A 21,172-nucleotide genomic window follows, 5' to 3' on the forward strand; every position below is an offset into this window, starting at 1 on the left:
CTTCGGTACACCTTGCAGTTCCGGCAGGTAGCATCTTTGGCGATCCTCCTTTAGGCTTGAGGTTTTGCCTGCCGCTTGGGACTTTCCCCTTGGGCTTGCCCTTTCCTTGTGTTTCGAACCATCGAGCAGTGGGGCTTAGCCTTCTTGGTTCTTAACATGCTAAGTAGCTCAGGGGCTTGTCAATTTCATTCATATTGTAGTTTAGAATGAACTGACTATAGCTATCCGTAGGATTGCAAGATCAGGTCAGTGGTCAACCCAACCTCTGTAGGTTTTCTATGTACCCAATCATTTTGAGTACATATGGGCCTACGGAAGCCCCATCTGACATCTTGCACTGAAATAGTGCCCTTGAGATCTCAAATCTCTCATGTCGCGCATGTCCTTGATATAGTTGACGAAGATGTTCAACCATATCGTAAGAGCCCATTAACTCATGTTGCTTCTGAAGCTCAGAGTTCATGGTCGCGAGCATTAGACATGATACATCTAATGCGTCATCTTGATGCTTCTTGTAAGCATCTTTGTTTGCTCGCGTGACATTGGCAGGAGGAGCCTCCAGAATGGGCTGCTCCAGAACATACAGTTTATGTTCCTGGGTGAGAACTATTCTCAAGTTCCTGTACCAGTCCAGAAAATTCAATTCTACAACAGAAAAATACAGAAAATAAATATCATATTCTTTTAAATCATTTAATTATGCCTTTAACTAAATGATGCTCCCACTGAATTCTATAATTCATGTGGGACAAGTTTCACATCATACTAATCCTTGAGTTAGCTTTGGCTAATACGCCCAAGATTTAGTATGATCGGTAGGTAACGATTTACCAATTACATCTCTATGCAACACTTGTTTTTAGGATCATTATCCGCAGTTATATTAAAACTTGAGTTAGCTTTGGCTAATACGCCCAAGAATTAATATAAATGTGATTTATGTCCTATCTTTCCAACCGTTGAAAGAATGCCTATAGTTGTACTCGATCCAACCGAGTTAACTAGGAATACTCAATCTAATTGAGTTTGTACTCACCCAAGCGTTGATAAGCGGGACCAAGATTGTCCCTCCGTACCCTACCAAGATAATATGTGTTGCTCTGCTTTGGCAGATTCAACAACACATGTGATCGAGGTAGTGATAGGTATCACGGCACGGTAGGCATTAGAGTTGACGCGATTTAGATCTAATATAATCGTCGATGTGTATAAAATACGCGATAGATCTAATATAATCGAAAAGGGTGCATCTTGTACACGATTTAGATCTAATCTAATCGTTAGGCACTAATTAATTACTAATCATGCATCACATACACACAAGAAATTAATTAAATTAATTTGTGATTAGTCATGGCCCTACTACGATCTTCTCAAGCCAATGATAAGATCGGATGGTCAACCTAGGGTCAACAGCTTCTCAAGCTCCTCCCTTTGACCACCTTGTGTTGCTCGCGCCCTCCTCGTAACTCCGTCTCAAGTAGACCTTCCACGGCTCCAATTTTATATATTACAATTTTGAAACTCAAGTTATATTCGAGTCTAAACTAATTTACAACAAGAATAAATAGAGAAAGGCACGACGCGCAGGTCGCGTATCAAAAATACAGCACATACAATCACATGACGGCACGCAGGTCGTATTATGAATTACAACATAAAATATACCAATCCAATTGGGTCTTTTTGGGCCATGACTATAAAAAATTATACATAATTCCAAATTATGTATTTTCTATAATTTTCTGCAATTTTAATACCAATTTTTATAATTTTTACGAGTAAAAATTCCCAGCGGTCCCGTTTAGCGGTTTTCGGGTGCAATCGGGGAACGAATCCCCTTGCGGGGCCAGGGGCAGCGCCCCTACCCTCGACCTAACCATTGCGAGTGTCCCTAAGTGATCCTACAGTGCCTTAGTCCACTGTCCCAAAAAGTTTTGGGGCGAAACCTTGCCGTTTCGGAAAAAGCTTCTCGGTAGTCGAAGCCTACAAGTGTCGAAACACTTGTGCTTCGCTTCTACGAGAAAAATACCCATAAAAATCATAAAAATCAGAAATTTACAGAAAAATACAGTACTGAATTTTTGTCATAAAAACAAAAACTAAACTCGTACAAGCTTCGCACGTGGCTCTGATACCACTGTTGGGTTTTTCAGGCCGCGAAAACTGCTTTTTCGCGTCGCTGAAACCCCCGCCATCGGATCCGTGCGAAGTAAAACCTTTCGAAAACAAAAATTACAAGTACGAGTTTACCAACCTATATATCTACACTAGAACTATATGTTAAGAGTTTACCCTTCATGCGTGCCTTTCGCGAATCCCACTCGTCCAAGGTGTCGGATCTCAAGTTGTCAAGGTAGACAACTCTCTAGAAGTATCCACACGAACACAAGAAGGAGATCACCAAACTAAAGTGTGCTAGCACCTTAGTAGGGTTCGGCAAGATGAGGGGAGGAAGAGCAAGAAGAGAGAGCTCTAGGAGGAAGAAGAGTTGAATGAACCAATTGAATGAAAAATTCATTCTCATTCAATCACTAAAGTGGCCGACCACAATGGGATTGTAACTCCCCATTCTCATTTAATGTGGCCATTAAAGAGATTTGTAACCTCCATGAGGTGGCACACACATGTGCTAAACATGATGATGTGGCACATCTTCATTGGCCACTTAATGTCATGTCACAAATGATGTGGCATAAAGTCAAGTCAAACTTGACTCTTCCTCTTCCTCTCAAGTCAAGTCAAACTTGACTTAATCTCTCTCTTGGTTGATCTAAACCAACCATTTAATTCAAGCCAATTTAATATAATGAATCTAATTTATTTAAGTAAATTGTTTCCATGAGTCATAATCCAAATTAGACTCATTGAACACATGAATAAACTTGAGTCTAACTCAATTAGCCCAATTAGGATTACTCTTACTCCAATTTGATTCATCACATGAATCTAATCCTCATGGTTCATTATATGAACCTAATCTCCATCTAATTGTCCTTAGTGTGTGACCCTATAGATTCTTGTAACGTTGGTAATGCCACTAAACCCATTTAGGAGCATAAGTAATGAGCGGTATCTAGCAACACATCATCACTACCCAAGTTACAAGAATGTTGAGATCCAACATCACCTTGTGACTACTAATTGTGACTCCTCACAATATATGACAAGTGCCCTTCTATCCTAGACATCTAGATTGATCAATGTGAGGCATAGACCGTGTCATCCTCTGATCAATCTAATCTTGAACTCCAAGTAGACTCACTAAATCAAATGAGCTCAATATCTCATATTGACTCATTTGGGCATGACCATGCACTTCGTGGTCTCACTCTATCAAGAATATTGATGTCACTCCCGTCATATAGGAGGGATAGATCCCATCTACATCACTTACATCATCTCACTTATGTAGGGATCCATGGTGACTTCAGGTCCAAGGACTAGTAGTCATACTAATAGCCACATGAGAAAGTATATGACACTCATATAACGATCCATGATACTTACTCATGGCGGGTCATTCAGTATACATTCTCCAATGCATTCCCATGTGTCAACTTGATATCTCTATATCCATGACTTGTGAGATCAAGTCATCTAGTTGACCGACATGCTAGTTTTATTGCATTAACATTGTCCTTGAATGTTAATACTCGACTAGGAATGATTAAGAGTAGTCTTCCCTATATCATCTCACTATCAGTTCAACTAACCGATTGATATAGGTGAGAACCTTCTACTCAAGGACGCTATTATACTTAGTTTATTTGGCACCAATACAAGCAAGTATAATAACCAAAAACAAATGCCTTTATTTATATAAGAATATGATACAACAAGTCCATAATACAATCATCAAATGATTGGCTCTAGGGCTCTAACTAACACGAAGAGAGCCTTGTGTCTACAAGAAGGTTGTAGGGGATATAGTTGTCTTCCTCATATTGTATGTGGATGACATACTACTCATTGGGAAAGACATCCCTTTGCTACAGTCTGTCAAGACTTGGCTAGGGACTTTTTTCTCAATGAAAGACTTAGGTGAGGCATCCCGCATTCTAGGGATACAGATCTATAGAGATAGATCTAAGAGATTGCTTGGCCTAAGTCAAAGTACATATATTGACAAGGTACTCCTTCGGTTTGCCATGCAGAACTCCAAGAAGGGATTTTTGCCGATGTCACATGGTGTGAGTCTTTCGAAGACTCAAGGTCCCTCTTCTAGAGAGGAGAGAGACCGCATGGATCATATCCCTTATACCTCAGCCATAGGATCTATCATGTACACCATGCTATGTACTCGTCCTGATGTCTCGTATGCTTTGAGCATGATGAGCATATACCAGTCAGATCCAGGTGAAAGTCACTGGATAGCGGTCAAGAATATTCTTAAGTACTTAAGAAAGACTAAAGAATATTTCTTTATATATGGAGGCAATGATGAGCTAGCTGTAAAGGGTTACAGTGATGCCAGCTTCCAGACCGATGAGGATGATTATCAATTGTAGTCAGGGTTCATGTTTTGCATTAATGGTGGTACTGTGAGCTGGAAGAGTTCGAAGCAGGACAGAGTAGCTGATTCTATGACAAAGGCCGAGTACATTGCTGCATCAGAGGCAGCAAAGGAGGCAGTTTGGATCTACAAGTTCATCACTGAAATTGGGGTGGGTCCCAGTATCACAGACCCTATTGAGCTCTATTGTGACAACAATGGAGCTATTGCACAGGCGAAGGAACCTCGCTCACACCAGCGGACCAAACACATACTATGGCGCTTCCATCTCATTCTAGATATTATCGAGAGAGGAGATGTGAAGATATGCAAAGTAGCTACAGAGGCTAACATCGTAGATCCCTTGACCAAGGCTTTGGCACAGAGGAAGCATGATGGTCACACTAGGTCATTGGGGCTTAGAGCCTACACTGATTGGCACTAGTGCTAGTGGGAGATTGCTAGTTAGAGCCCTAGAGCCAATCATTTGATGATTGTATTATGGACTTGATGTATCATATTCTTATAAAAATAAAGCATTTCTTTTTTGGTTATTATACTTGTATTGGTGCCAAATAAACTAAGTATAATTGCGTCCACAAAGTGAATGGCCATGCCCAAATTAGTCAATATGAGATATTGAGCTCATTTGATTTAGTGAGTCTACTTGGAGATCAAGATTTAGATTGGTCTGAGGATGACACGGTCTATGCCTCACATTGATTAATCTAGATGTCTAGGATAGAAGGACACTTGTCATATATTGTGAGGAGTCACAATTAGTAGTCAGAAGGTGATGTTGGATCTCAACATTCTTGTAACTTGGGTAGTAATGATGTGTTGCTAGATATCACTCATTACTTATGCTCCTAAATGGGTTTAGGGGCATTGCCAACGTTACAAGAACCTATAGGGTCACACACTAAGGACAATTAGATGGAGATTAGGTTCATATGATGAACCAAGAGGATTAGATTCATGTGATAAATCAAATTAGATTAAGAGTAATCCTAATTGGGCTAATTGTGTTGGACTCAAGTTGATTCATGTGTTCAATGAGTCTAATTTAGATTATAACACATTGAATCAATTTAATTAAATGAATTAGATTCATTATACTAAATTGGCTTGAATTAAATGGTTGGATTAGATCAACCATGAGAGAGATTAAGTCAAGTTTGACTTGACTTGAGAGGAAGAGGAAGAGTCAAGTTTGACTTGACTTTATGCCACATCATTTGTGACTTGGCATTAAGTGGCCAATGATGATGTGCCACATCGTCATAGTTGATACATGTGTGTGCCACCTAATGAAAGTTACAAATTCTCTTTGCTTTAATGTGGCCAGCCACTTTAATGAGAGGAGTTACACTTTGTTGTGGCCGGCCACTAAGGGAATGAATGGTATTCATTTTCATTCAAGTGAATTTTGATTCCATCTTTTTCCTCCTAGAGCTCTCTCTTCTTTCTTCCCTTCTCCTCATCTTGCCGAGACCTTCTTGGAGTGCTAGCACACTCTAAGGTTCTCCCTCCATCGAGTTGTTCATGTGGATACGCATAGAGAGCTGTCTACCTTGAATACTTGAGATCCGACACCTTAGACGAGCGGGATTCGCGAAAGGCACGCATCAAGGGTAAAATTCATACTCTAATGTAGATATAGAGTTTATAAACTCGTACTCGTAAGTTTTCGAAAGTTTTATTCATCCCACGGATCCGGTGGTGGGGGTTTCGGGGTTTCCGCGATGCGAAAAAGCGGTTTTCGCGACCCAAAAAACCAAACAATGGTATAAGAGCCACGTGCGAAGACTTGTACGAGTTTAGTTTGTATTTTTATGAAAAATTTAGATTCTGTAATTTTAAGTATTTTATGGTTTTTATGGGTATTTTTCTCGTAGAAGCGAAGCACAAGTGTTTCGACACTTGTAGGCTTCGACTACCGAGAAGATTTTTCCGAAACGGCAAGGTTTCACCCCAAAAATTTTTGGGACAGCGGGATAAGGCACTGTAGTATCGCTTAGGGACACTCGCGATGGTTAGATCGCGGGTAGGGGCGCTGTCCATGGCCCTGCAAGGGGATTCGTTCCCCGATTGCGCCCGAAAACCGCTAAACGGGACCGCCGGGAATTTTTACTCGTAAAAATTGGAAAAATTGGTATTAAAATTACAGAAAATTATGAAAATTATATAATTTAGAATTATGTATAATTTGTCATAGTCATGGCCCCAAAAGAACTAATCTGATTGGATTTGTGTTGTAATTCATATTACGGCCTGTGCACTGTTATTTGTGTTGTGTGTGGTGTATATTTGATACGCAACCTGCGCGTCGTGCCTTTTCTCCATTTATTCTTATTGTAAATTAGTTTGACTCGAATGTAACTCGAGTTTCAAAATTGTAATGTACAAAATTGGAGCCGTGGAAGGTCCACTCGAGACGGAGTTACGAGGAGGGCGCGAGCAACACAAGGTGGTCAAAGGGAGGAGCTTGAGAAGCTGTTGACCCTAGTTTGACCATCCGATCTTCTCATTGGCTTGAGAAGATCGTAGTAGGGCCATGACTAATCACAAATTAATTTAATTAATTGCTTGTGTGTATGTGATGTATGATTAGTAATTAATTAGTGTCTAACGATTAGATTAGATCTAAATCGTGTACAAGATGCACCCTCTCGATTAGATTAGATCTCAATCGCATCAACTATAATGCCTACCGTTCCGTGATACCTATCACTACCTCGATCACTTGTGTTGTTGAATCTGCCAAACCAGAGCTACACATATTATCTTGGTAGGGTACGGAGGGGCAATCTTGGTCCCGCTTATCAACGCATGGGCGAGTACAAACTTAATTAGATTGAGTATTCATAGTTAACTCGGTTGGATCGAGTACAACTATAAGCATTCTTCCAATGGTTGGAAAGATAGGACATAAATCACATTTATATTAATTCTTTGGCGTATTAGCCAAATCTAACTCAAGTTTTAATATAACTGCGGATAATGATTCTATAAACAAGAGTTGCATAGAGATATAATTGGTAAATCGTTACCTACCGATCATACTAAGTCTTGGGCGATTTAGCCAAAGCTAACTCAAGGCGTAGTATGATGTGGATCTTGTCCCACATGAATTATAAAATTCAGTGGGAGCATCATTTAATTAAAGACCTAATTAAATGATTTAAAAGAATATGATATTCATTTTCTGTATTTTTCTGTTGTAGATAACCATGATGTCGAATACGAACACCTTCTCTCTGCGTTCTATTCTTAAGAAGGACAAGCTCAACAGAGCAAATTTCCTGGACTGGTACAGGATTCCGGAGGCTCCTCCTGCCAATGCCACGCGAGCAGATAAAGATGCTTACAAGAAGCATCAAGATGACGCATTAGATGTGTCACGCCCCTAAAGGAGTCCCTGCCAGACAAAAAATCCGGCAGCATCTCCCCTGTACCGGTGACAATATGAAGCATCACTACAAACAAAATATACATCAGCCACATGCGGCTGGAATATTTATATACACAAGCACGCAGTTATAATAACAGCCCACTCCGCAGTTATATATAAAACAGCCCACACGGCTGTACTAAAAACCAACACAGCGGAAAAAAATGATAAGACAAGCCCATACAAAACACATCAAGACACTGCTAGCCGGCTAGGCTTTATACAACAACCACAACAACAAATACAACAACACACCAAATACAACATATATCGAACACAAATAGAAGATATACAAAACCCGAAATGACCATCGGATGTGATGTAGGAACCGGCAGACAGGATACTCCGAGCGACACTCCAACCATCTACCTGAAAACATAAAGATATACATGCGGTGGTGAGTATAGATAACTCAGCGGGAAATAGAAAAGATTGTGCATGGTTTATAAACAAACATAGAGATCGAAGGTATACAGTCTCAGTAGGGAAATAAAGAACATGACCATACCACCATATCCAATAAACACAACTACCAGTATCAGTCTATCTCACATGATATAATGCTCATAACCGACATACAAAACTACACATACCACAACTGTCAAGATGATAAACACATACCCAATCTGGAATCGACACTTGGTACAATGGTCAGTATACTCACCAGATCTTCATTAGACCTACTCGTGACACCTGTGCAATATAAATACGACTACAAATACATGTAAAATAAATGACATGTTTGCAGCATGACAACCATATGCAATAATCATATCGTAAACAAATGCAACATACCACAAACACATGCAACTAGTATCTACGAGGCATGTATGCAAATATATCTCCAAAAATGCACCGCGCATCAAATGCAAATGTGCATGCATGCTCCATGGTCACCCCCGCCACCTCTCTAGACACCACGACCCCTGTATGGCCGAGAGGCTTGGGTCCGTGACAAACCGTACTAGCCTCCAGTACATGCACCGCTATAGGCGGCCGAAGCGGACGGTCAGCTAAGTAGTTATATAACTACATAGATAAGGGTCCCTGACCACTCATAACTCAAACCCTCTGATTACTGTAACCTCAAGACCCACTACTCCAGAGTGGTCGAGGCTGACAGAACAATGAGCGGCTGAATGAGCGCGACAGGACTAGCTCCACTCCTAACTACCACTCTCCAACAGTGGTCGAAAGGATGGCTATAAAAGACTGACGACTCTCTCCACCACAAGGAAGACAATAGTCGTCAGCAATGCAATGAATGATGAACATGATATATATATAATCATGATACGAACATCGTCATCATCCATGCAACTCTAAATCCACCTAAGTACCCCACAACATGAGTATAATCATCATGATACCTCCATATATCCCACCAAACTTATGTATATAACTACACATGTATGGTCAACCAAAAATCTCCAATAACCCCAACAGACACACATACACACCCCACGTGTACAATCCACATGTATCCTCCAGTAAAAACATATCAAACACGTATATAAACCACAGACATACAATCAACACAACTCCAATCATCACACCAGACAGAAGTATTGATGTGCATAGATTATATACTCTTTTATGCATGTTTTTACGCACATTTACATACTTTGAGCATGCTTGATCTATGAATTTTTATACTTCCAGCTTTCCTTTTAGGATATTTACTCTTTTGGTTCGGAGATCTGCTTTTTGTGCATTTTCTATACACAGGAGTCGAAATTGGTGAAGATTATGCGTCCTCGGGCAAGCTTGGAAGTAATTGAAGGGAGAGAGCATCAGGCCGTGTACCACACATGGCCGTGTAGTCTTAACAGGAAGGGAAGAGGACATGGCCGTGTGAATCTCACACGGCCGTGTCTTGATTTGAAGAAATCAGAGCAGATGCCTTACATGGCCGTGTGGATCTACACGGAGGCCAAGCTGGTGGTGGTCATGTGCATCACACGGTCGTGTGAAGTTTCCAGAGACCAAGCAGGTGGTGGCCGTGTGCACCACACGGCCGTGTAGCATTTCCAGAGAGCAGGAGGGCCTTAGCCGTGTGCACCACGCGACCGTGCAGCATTGGCAGAGAAGGAACTGGACATGGCCGTGTAGATCTCACACGGCCGTGTGGTGCCCGATTTCCTCCTCTATTTAAACCTTCCTTCCTGAATTGAAAGAGGGATCTCTCCCCTTTGGGAAAAGGCAAGATTTGGTGGTTTCCTCCCATTCTTGGGAGGATTTCTAGCGATTCTAAGGAAGTTCTTGACGATTTCGACTCTGGAGCGAGGATTGGATCCGAAGACGAGGCTTCTTCGTAGATAAGTTTTCTCTTTCCCCCTTTTCTTGGTTTCTTGGATTGGGGATTTAAGAAATGCTTGTAATCTTTATTTCTTCGGGTATTCTTCCTCGATTCATGGAGTAGATCTTGTATTCTAGGATTAAGGGAGTATTTGTATGATGGATTGATGTAATCTCATATGGATTTGCCATTTTCTTGTTTCAATGACATTGTCTTGCTTGTATCAATTAGATCTTGAATGATTAATGGTGATTTGTGCTTAATTCTCATTCTTGATTGATTGTTTGGATTTCTTGTGGACTTTGTAAAGATAAACTCTCACTCGATCATCCGAGGGATCCACGTGACAGGTGCAAGCCCGTGTAAGGACGTTTGAGAGATAATCTTGAAGAGGAAATAGGAATATTCAAGAGAGTAGGATGGATTTTGTGATTAGTTTCTTGTATCTTGATAGATTAATAAGTTGTGGGCTTCAATGTTGATATCCGAGGAAGGCATAGTAATAGGTGCGCTTCTGTGTAAGGACAACGTAGGTTCACGTCTAATTGATCATATTTAGATACATTTCTCAGTCCTTTGCCGGTTATCTATTGTAAGAGAGAACCGACAACTTTCTACAAGTGTTTGGAAATTGAGGGATAAGAATTGGTGAACCATTTACATTCAAGAAACCTTACAAAGAAACCGATGTTGGGTTCTTCGGGCCGCGAAAACCGCTTTTCCGCGTCGCGGAAACCCCGAGTCACCCAAAGCCATGGATCTCGTGCAAAGATTCGTAAACAAAATTTTTGAAAAACCTTTTTCTTGTACGAGTTTGTAAAACCTTTAGATCTACACTAGATGAGGGTTATACCTTCGAAGCATGCCCGTCGCTTATCCCGCTCGTCCAAGGTACACGTCGGATCTCCAAAGTATCAAAGTAGATACTTTTCTAGTGATATCCACACGAACAAGGAGTGCTCTCTAGCACTCAAGGATGGAGAAGAGAGACCCCAAGTGTGCTAGCACTTTCTAGGGCTCTCGGATGGGAATGGAAGAAGAAAGGAAAGCAAGGAAGAGAATACAATACACTCCTCTAAAGTATTACCTTTCTTCTTGGACTTCTTGGATTAACTCAAATCACCCTCTCCACTCTTGGAACCTCACGGCAACCACTATGGAGAGATGAGAGAGCACTCAAGGGAGAAGAAGGAGTGAATCCACCACATGAATGAAAAATGAATTCCATTCATTCACAAAGTGGCCGGCCACTCTAGGAGGTGTAACCTCCACATTAATTCCAATTAATGTGGAGACCATTAAGAGTTGTAACCCCCATGAGGTGGCACTCTAGGATGATGTGGATCAACACCATTGGTCCACATCTTGCCACCTCACTAAATGACATGGCAATAAGTGTAACCTCCTCATTTAATGTGGGCAGGCCACATTAAATGCTATGGAGGCTTCTATCCTCCATGAGGTGGCACACATTGATAATGTGGAGCAATCCTATTGGTCCACATCTTGCCAACTCACTAGTGATGTGGCAAAAAGTCAAGTCAAACATGACTTTTTCTCTTCCTCTCAAATCAAGTCAAACTTGATCAAATCTCTCTCATGGTTGATCTAATCCAACCATATGATTCAAGCCAACTTAATATAATGAATCTAATTCATTAAATTAAGTTGATTTAATGAGTCATAATCTAAATTAGACTCATTGAATACATGAATCAACTTGAGTCCAACTCAATTAGCCCAATTTGGATTACTCTTAATCCAATTTGATTCATCAAATGAATCTAATCCTCTTGGTTCATCATATGAATCTAATCTCCATCAACATGTTCTTTGTGTGTGACCCAATAGGTTCTTGTAACATTGGCAATGCCCCTAAACTCATTTAGAAGCATAGGTAATGAGCGGTATCTAGCAATACATCATTACTACCCAAGTTACAAGAATGTTGAGATCCAACATCACCTTGTGACTACTAATTGTGACTCCTCACAATATGTGACATTGTCCTTCTATCATAGACATCTAGATTGATCAATGTGAGGCATAGACCGTGTCAGCAGCCTCTAATCAATCTAAATCTTGAACTCCAAGTAGACTCACTCGATCAAATGAGCTCAACATCTAATGTTGACTCATTTGGGCATGGCCATGCACTTCGTGGTCTAACTCTATCAAGAATATTGATGTCGCTCCCGTCATATGGGAGGGATAGATCCCATCTACATCACTCACATCCCTCTGCATAATTTGTTACATACCCAGTAATCGCCTTTATAGTCCACCCTGTTACGGGTGACGTTTGACGAAACCAAAGTACATAACTCCTTATATAGGGATCCATGGTGACTTCAGGTCTAAGGACTAATAGTCATACTAATAGCCACATGAGAAAGTATATGACACTCATATAACGATCCATGATACTTTCTCATGGCGGGTCATTCAGTATACATTCTCCAATGTATACCCATGTGTCAGCTTGATATCTCTATATCCTTGACTTGTGAGATCAAGTCATCGAGTTGACCTACTTGCTAGTCTTATTGCATTAACATTGTCCCTGAATGTTAATACTCGACTAGGAATAATTTAGAGTAGTGTTCCCTATATCATTTCACTATCGATTCAACTAATCGATTGATATAGGTATGAACCTTCTACTCAAGAACGCTATTATACTTAGTCTATTTGGCACTAATACAAATAAGTATAATAACCAAACAAATGTCTTTATTCATTTACAAGAATATGATATACATGAGTCCATACAATCATCAAATGATTGGCTCTAGGGCTCTAACTAACAATCTCCCACTAGCACTAGTGCCAATCAGTATAGTATAGGCTCTAAGGCCTAATGACCTAGTATGACCATCATGCTTCCTCTGTGCCAAAGCCTTGGTCAAGGGATCTGTGATGTTAGCTTCTATAGATACTCTGCAAATCTTCACATCTCCTCTATCGATAATCTCTCGAATAAGATGGAAACGTTGTAGAACTGCTGTGAACTCTGCCAGCTCAAAGCACTACCATTCAAGTAGAATACGAACCCTGACTGCGATCTATAGTCATCCTAGTCGGTCTGGAAGCTAGCATCACTGTAACCCTTTACAGCTAGCTTATCATTGCCTCCATATATCAAGAAATATTCTTTAGTCCTTCTTAAGTACTTAAGAATATTCTTGACCGCTATCCAGTGACTTTCACCTGGATCTGACTGGTATCTGCTCGTCATGCTCAAAGCATACGAGACATCAGGTCGAGTACATAGCATGGCGTACATGATCGATCCTATAGCTGAGGCATAAGGGATCTGATCCATGCGATCTCTCTCCTCTCCAGAAGAGGGACCTTGAGTCTTCAAAAGACTCACGCCATGTGACATCGGCAGAAATCCCTTCTTGGATTTCTGCATGGCAAACCGTAGGAGTACCTTGTCAATGTATGTACTCTGACTTAGGCCAAGCAATCTCTTAGATCTATCTCTATAGATCTGTATCCCTAGAATGCGGGATGCCTCACCTAAGTCCTTCATTGAGAAGCAACTCCCTAGCCAGGTCTTGACAGAATGAAGCATAGGGATGTCCTTCCCAATGAGTAGTATGTCATCCACATACAATATGAGGAAGACAACTATGTTTTCTACAACCTTCTTGTAGACACAAGGCTCATCTTCGTTCTTGATGAAACCAAACTGTTTGATCGCATCATCGAATCGAAGATTCCAGCTCTGAGAATGGCCTCTAGCCATTTCTCGGAATCTGGTCTCATCACAACTTCCTGATAGGTGGTGGGCTCATCCTCTATGAGTACAATGTCATCATGGTCAGACAAGAGAAATGAGTATCTCTCAGGCTGACGACATACCCTATCAGACCTGCGAAGAGGTATGTCTACTTGAACTGGTTGTTGTTCCTCAACTCTTTGTGGAACAACATCATCCACAACACTTTGTGGTTCCAGTTCAATTTCCATCAAGGCATCAGTGCTATTGTTCGCATCTTGAACTTCTTCAAGATCGAATGTGCTCCCACTAGTCTTTCTAAAAACAAAGTCCCTTTCTAGAAAGACCCCAGTCTTTGCCACAACTACCTTGTGCTGACTGGGAATGTAGAAGTAATATCCCTTAGTTTCCTAAGGATATCCGATGAAATTGCACTTGTCGGATTTGGGTCCTAATTTGTCTGAGACTTGACGTCGTACGTAAGCCTCACAGCCCCAAATCCTCATGAAAGACACCTGGGCATCTCTACCAGTCCATATCTTATATGGTGTCTTTATCACGGCCTTGGATGGAACTCGGTTGAGAATAAAAGCTGTGTCCAGAGCATATCCCCATAGATATGTCGAAGATCCGTGTGACTCATCATAGATCGTACCATATCTAATAAGGTACGATTCCTCCTTTCGGATACATCATTCCACTGTGGTGTTCAGGAGGAGTGAGTTGAGATAAAATCCCACACTCAAAGAAAGTAGTCACGAAACTCATGGCTTAAGTATTCACCACCTCGATCTGATCGAAGTACCTTAATACTCTTGCCAAGTTGGTTTACTTCATTCTTGAATTCTTTGAACTTTTCAAAGGATTCAGATTTATATGTCATCAAATACACATAACCATATCTACTGAAGTCATGTAAATGTGATGAAGTACCTAGAATCGCTCTAGCGACATTGAAAGGGCCACATATATCATTATGTATGAGTCCTAACAAATCAGTCGCTCTCTGTGCCCACTAAAGGAGTCTTGGTCATCTTGCCTCGTAGGCATGACGCGATATCTCATATGATTCAAAATCAAATGAGTCCAAACCATCCTTATGGAGTGGGATAGCGCTTGTCATTTATATGACCTAGAGATAGGTGTGGTTCATATCATTCGATTTGAACCTCTTGGTACTAACGTTATAGATAGGGCTCTCAAGGTCTAGAAAATAGAGTCCGTTCATCAGAGGTGCACTACAATAGAACATATCGTTTAAATAGACAGAACAACATTTGTTCTTTATTATAAATGAAAATCCTTTCTTGTCCAAACAAGAAACTGAAATTATGTTCTTAGTCAAGGCAGGCTCATAACAACAATCATCTAATTCTAGTACAATCCCAGAGGGAAGAGATAGATGATAAGTTCCTACAGCAATAGCAGCAACTCGTGCTCCATTGCCTACTCATAGGTCTATCTCACCTTTCGTCAATGCCCTGCTATTTCTCAGCGCTTGTACATTAGTACAAATGTGCGAAGCACATCCGGTATCTAATACCCACGATGAAGAAATAGAGAGGTTGACTTCTATAACATTTATACTTGAAGTAGAAACCTTATTTCTCTTCTTCTTAAGATCTTCCAGGTATCCTTTGGAGTTCCTCTTCCAGTGCCTTGCTTGTCCTTGACATAGGTGACAAAGATGTTCAACCATATCATAAGCACCCATCAACTCATGTTGCTTCTGAAGCTCAGAGTTCAAGGTCGCGAGCATAAGACAGGACCCATCTAATGCGTCATCTTGATGCTTCTTGTAAGCATCTTGGTCTACTCGCGTGGCAGTGACAGGAGGAGCCTCCAGAATGGGCTGCTCCAGAACGTACAGTTTACGTTCTTGGGTGAGAACTATTCTCAGGTTCCTGTACCAGTCCAGGAAATTTGCTCCGTTGAGCTTGTCTTTCTTAAGGACAGATCGCAGGGAGAAGGAATTCGTGTTCGACGTCATGGTTATCTACAACAGAAAATTTACAGAAATAAATATCATATTCATTTAAAAATCATTTAATTAGGCCTTTAATTAAATGATGCTCCCACTGAATACTATAATTCATGTGGGACAAGATCCACATCATACTAACCCTTGAGTTAGCTTTGGCTAATACGCCCAAGGCTTAGTATGATCGGTAGGTAACGATTACCAATTACATCTCTATGCAACTCTTGTTTATAGGATCAAGATCCATATTTATATTAAAACTCGAGTTAGCTTTGGCTAATACGCCCAAGAGTTAATATAAACGTGATTTTGTCCTACCTTTCCAACTATTGGAAGAATGCCTATAGTTGACTCGATCCAACCGAGTAACTAGGAATACTCAATCTAATTGAGTTTGTATTCACCCATGCGTTGATAGGCGGGACCAAGATTGTCCCTCCGTACCCTACCAAGATAATATGTATTGCTCTGCTTTGGCAGATTCAACAATACATGTGATCGAGGTAGTGATAGGTATCACGGTACGGTTAGGCATTTAGAGTTGGCTCGATCGAGATCTAATCTAATCGAAAAGGATGTGCATGACTTAGATCTAATCTAATTGCAAGGGTGCATCATGTGCACGACTTAGATCTAATCTAATCGTAAGACACTAATTAATTAATTACTTATTAAACATGTATCATATACATAAGCAATTAACTAATTAATCTATTTGTGATTTAGTCATGGCCCTACTACGATCTTCTCAAGCCAATGAGAAGATCGAATGGTCTACCTAGGGTCAACAGCTTCTCCAAGCTCCTCCCTTTGACCACCTTGTGTTGCTCGTGCCCGCTTCGCAACTCCGTCTCGTGTGGACCCTCCACCGCTCCAATTTATACATTACAATTTGAAAATCGAGTTACATTCGAGTCTAAATCTAATTTACAACAAGAATATAAGAGAAGGCACGACGCGCAGGTCGCGGAAAAAAAATAAAAACATACAACACGCGTAAACACATAACGGCACGCAGGCCGTATTATGAATTACAACACAATCCAATCATATTGGGTTTTTGGGCCATGACTATCACAAAATTTATATATAATTCAAAATTATATATTTTCTATAATTTTAAAATTAATTTTTTACAATTTTTACGAGTAAAATTTCCCGGTGGTCCCGTTTAGCGGTTTTGGGCGCAATCGCGGAACGGATCCCCTTGCGGGGCCCAGGGGCAGCACCCCTACCCGTGATCTAACCATCGCGAGGGTTCCTTTGCGATCCAATAGTGCCTAAACCCACTGTCCCAAAACGATTTGGGCCGAGACATTGCCGTTTCGGAAAAATCTTCCCGGCGGGTTCGTTTTTAGCGATTTCGGGTGCAATCGCGGAGCAAATCCCCTTGCGGGGTTAGGGGCAGTACCCCTACCCACGATCTAACCATCGTGAGTTGCTCCTTTGCGATCCAATGGCACCCAAGCCCGCTGTCCCAAACGGATTTGGGGCAAAACGAAGCCGTTATGGAAAAATCTTTCCGGTAGCCGAAGCCTACAAGTGCCGAGACACTTGTGCTTCGCTTCTACGGAAAAATTACCCATAAAAACTATAAAATCATAATTTTACAGAAAATTACAGAAACTTTAGTTTTCATAAAACCAAAAATTAAACTCGTACAAGCCTTGCACGTGGCTTTGATACCACTGTTGGGTTTTTCGGGCCGCGAAAACCGCTTTTCGCGTCGCGGAAACCCCGAATCACCCAAGGCCAACGGATCCGTGCAAGGAAAACCGAACGATAAATACGAGTACGAGTTTAAAAAATATTTTAGATCTACTCCTAGATCTATGTGTTAAGAATATACCTTGAAGTGGAAGTCTCACTTCGCTTTAAAGCATAAACCCTAAACCCTAAACCCTAAACCCTAATAACCAAACAAATGCCTTTATTCATATACAAGAATATGATATACATGAGTCCATACAATCATCAAATGATTGGCTCTAGGGCTCTAACTAACAACCGAAACTCCTAGAATCTCCCTTTATCATAACCCAAAATACTAAACTCTTGTTTGTTGATCTTTAATATTAGATTTGTTTACCTTCACTTTGCATTTGAAACGATTGGATAGTTGTTTAGCTAATTCGCATTGAGACATTTCTAGTGCTTATTCCAGTCCCTGTGGATACAATAATCTTTTATATTACTTGCGACATTTCCGTACACTTGCGGAACGTAACAAGTTTTTGGTGCCGTTGCCGGGGACTGCGCTATACATTAGGAATTATCAATTGAGTTAGACTAAACATAACATTTGTTTTCCTTTCATATTGCATAGTTGTAACTAATCATTAGATTTCTATTTTTTACTTTCTTGTATAACTTTTACTTCTTGTTAATTCTTTTTGTACAAATTCAATTCTGCATTTTTGATTCTTTTATTTTTCTTTTTCTGTTGAATTGTCATTTGCTATCTTGTTCTTGTGTATGCGAAGATCTAACTTTGCAGGGGAATTCTTTCCTTTTGACCCTGAGATTGACAGAACTTTTCATAAAAGAAGAATTCTGCAAAGGCAAATTGAAGAACAGGAACATTTGAACATGGCGAATAGACCACTCAAGGATTATGCAGCACCTTATGCAAGAGGTTTTCGATCTAGTATTTCAAGACCTTCAGTGGAAGCTAATAACTTTGAGATCAAACCCGCAATTATATCTATGGTGCAGCAGAACCAATTTGGTGGAGGACCTCATGAATACCCCAATCAACACTTAGAGGTCTTTTATGAAATATGTGGTACCATGAAAATGAATGGAGTTCCTTCAGATGTAGTTAGATTATTATTATTTGGGTTTTCTCTAAGAGATAGGGCAAAGCAATGGCTGAATTCTTTGGCCCCTAATAGCATCACCACTTGGGAGTAGTGTGAGCAACAGTTTCTTGATAAATTCTATCCACCAAGCAAAACAGCTCATATGAGGAATTTAATTGCATGCTTCAAGCAGACTGACTCAGAATCTCTTTTTGAAGCATGGGATACATATAATAGTATGCTCAGACAATGCCCACATCATGGGTTGGAAAGATGGTTAGTGTTGCATACTTTTTATAATGGTATCAACTATCATACCAAAGTGTCCCTTGATTCAGCTGTGGGAGGGGCACTTATGAACAAAAGTTTAGATGAAGCTGAAGAAATTATTGACAGTGTAGCACAAAATCATCATCAATGGGCAAATGAAAGAAGTGGTGGCTATTCTTCTGTAAACCCAACAATTAAAGCATCAGGGAAGTTTGATGTAGATGCGGTCACTCTTTTGTCTGCAAAATTGGACGCTCTTACAAAGAAATTTGAGAATATGGGGACTAGTGCTAATATGGTCAATGCTATTAGTACATCTTGTGAAGTATGTGGGAGTTCAGAGCATTCAAATGACTCATGTCCATTGGGAGCTATCACTGCACAAATCAATCAACTAGAACAATGTGATGCAATCATGAGTTACAATCAAAGGCAGAACAACCCATACTCAAATACTTATAACCCTGGATGGAAGAGTCATCCCAATTTTTCTTACAGAAATAATCAAGATCAAGGACCATCTATGGGGGTAAGACCAAATTTTCAAGCTGGGCAACAAAATTTTTAACATCTATCTTCTCAAGGCTTACCAAAGTCAAATATTGAGAAGATGCTTGAAGAAATTATCTCAGGTCAGAATGAAATGAAGCAAGATTTAGCAAAGCTCATTCAGAGAATGGATAATTCTGAAAAGCATCAAAAGATCCAGGATAGTCAAATTGCCCAACTAGCTTCCTCATCATCCAGAGCACCAGGACAACTTCCAGGAAAACCTGATGTGAATCCTATGGAGCATTGCAATAGAATTGAGCTTAGGAGTGGACGGACCTTGGGAGACTCCCAAGTGACTGCTCCAAAAGGGATACAAAAAGAAGAAGAGTTCTCTCCTCTTATACCAAATCATATTCAAGCTAATGAGGAGAGTACCATTGAGGTTGAAGAGACTCTTCCACTGAACCATCAGAGCAAAGCTGTCCCTTTTCCTCAGAGACTTACAATGATCAAGAAAGATGAAGAATTTGGCAAGTTTTTAGAAAAAGTTAAGGAAATTTGTGTAGAGGTACCTCTTATTGATGCTATTCTTCAAATGCCTAGATTTGCCAAATTCCTGAAGGATCTCATATCAAACAAGAGAAGAAGAGGAGAGGTTGAGACCATTGCGCTTAGTGAGGAATGTAGTGCTATTTTTGAGAAGAACACTTCCCCAAAACTAAAGGACCCAGGGAGCTTTTATATTCCTTGCAGCATAGGAAAAGAATTTTTTGAAAAAGCTTTTTGTGATTTGGGGGAAAGTGTTAGCCTCATTCCCTATTCAATTTGTAATAAATTAGGTCTCAAAAACATTAAACTTACTACTATGGCACTTCAACTTGCCGATCATTCATGCAGGTGCCCTTTGGGTATTATAGAAGATGTGCCAGTAGAGGTGGATGGGAATGTTATTCCCACAGATTTTGTCGTGTTGGACATGGAAGAGGACCCTAGGATTCCTATCATATTAGGAAGACCTTTCCTTGCTACAGCTGGAGCTATAATTGATGTCAAAAATCATAAGCTTTCTTTGGTAATTGGTAAGGAAAGGTTGGAATATGATTTATCTAATATCTCTAACCATGTCTCGTCTCTTTTAAATGCTTGTAGCAGGACAAACATTTATAAACTTGAGGAATGGAATTTCCATCCTCATGGAAGGCCACCAAACGAAGGAGACAATGTGGTGGAAGATGTTGGGAGAAGATCTCTCAACAAAAATGAAAAGTATATCTGTCCTCCAAGGGCAAGGAAAAGAAGCGAATGATCCAGTTTGGTCGAGCTAAAGACCTTAAACAAGCGCTTCTTGGGAGGCAACCCAAGGGTTCTTTTAGTTAATTTTGATTTGTATTTTAATTTCTTTTAGTTTGATGCATTCTTTTGATTTTGTTTTCAGGTTAGGTGCAAAACAGAGCCCGGCTGTGTGCTATATACGGCCAGGTAAAAGTTACAGAGAAGGGAAGTGCTTGGGCCGTGTCATCCAGACACGGCCGTGTAGGATTTCCCGAGGAGAAAAGGGCCTAGGCCGTATCTCAAACACGACCGTGTAAAGAATCCCGAGAAGAAAGATGGAGAGGTCGTGTCCCGGACACGGTCGTGCGAGGAAACCAGTGA

Source organism: Zingiber officinale, chromosome 5A (assembly GCF_018446385.1).
Source record: "Zingiber officinale cultivar Zhangliang chromosome 5A, Zo_v1.1, whole genome shotgun sequence".
Lineage (NCBI taxonomy): Eukaryota > Viridiplantae > Streptophyta > Magnoliopsida > Zingiberales > Zingiberaceae > Zingiber > Zingiber officinale.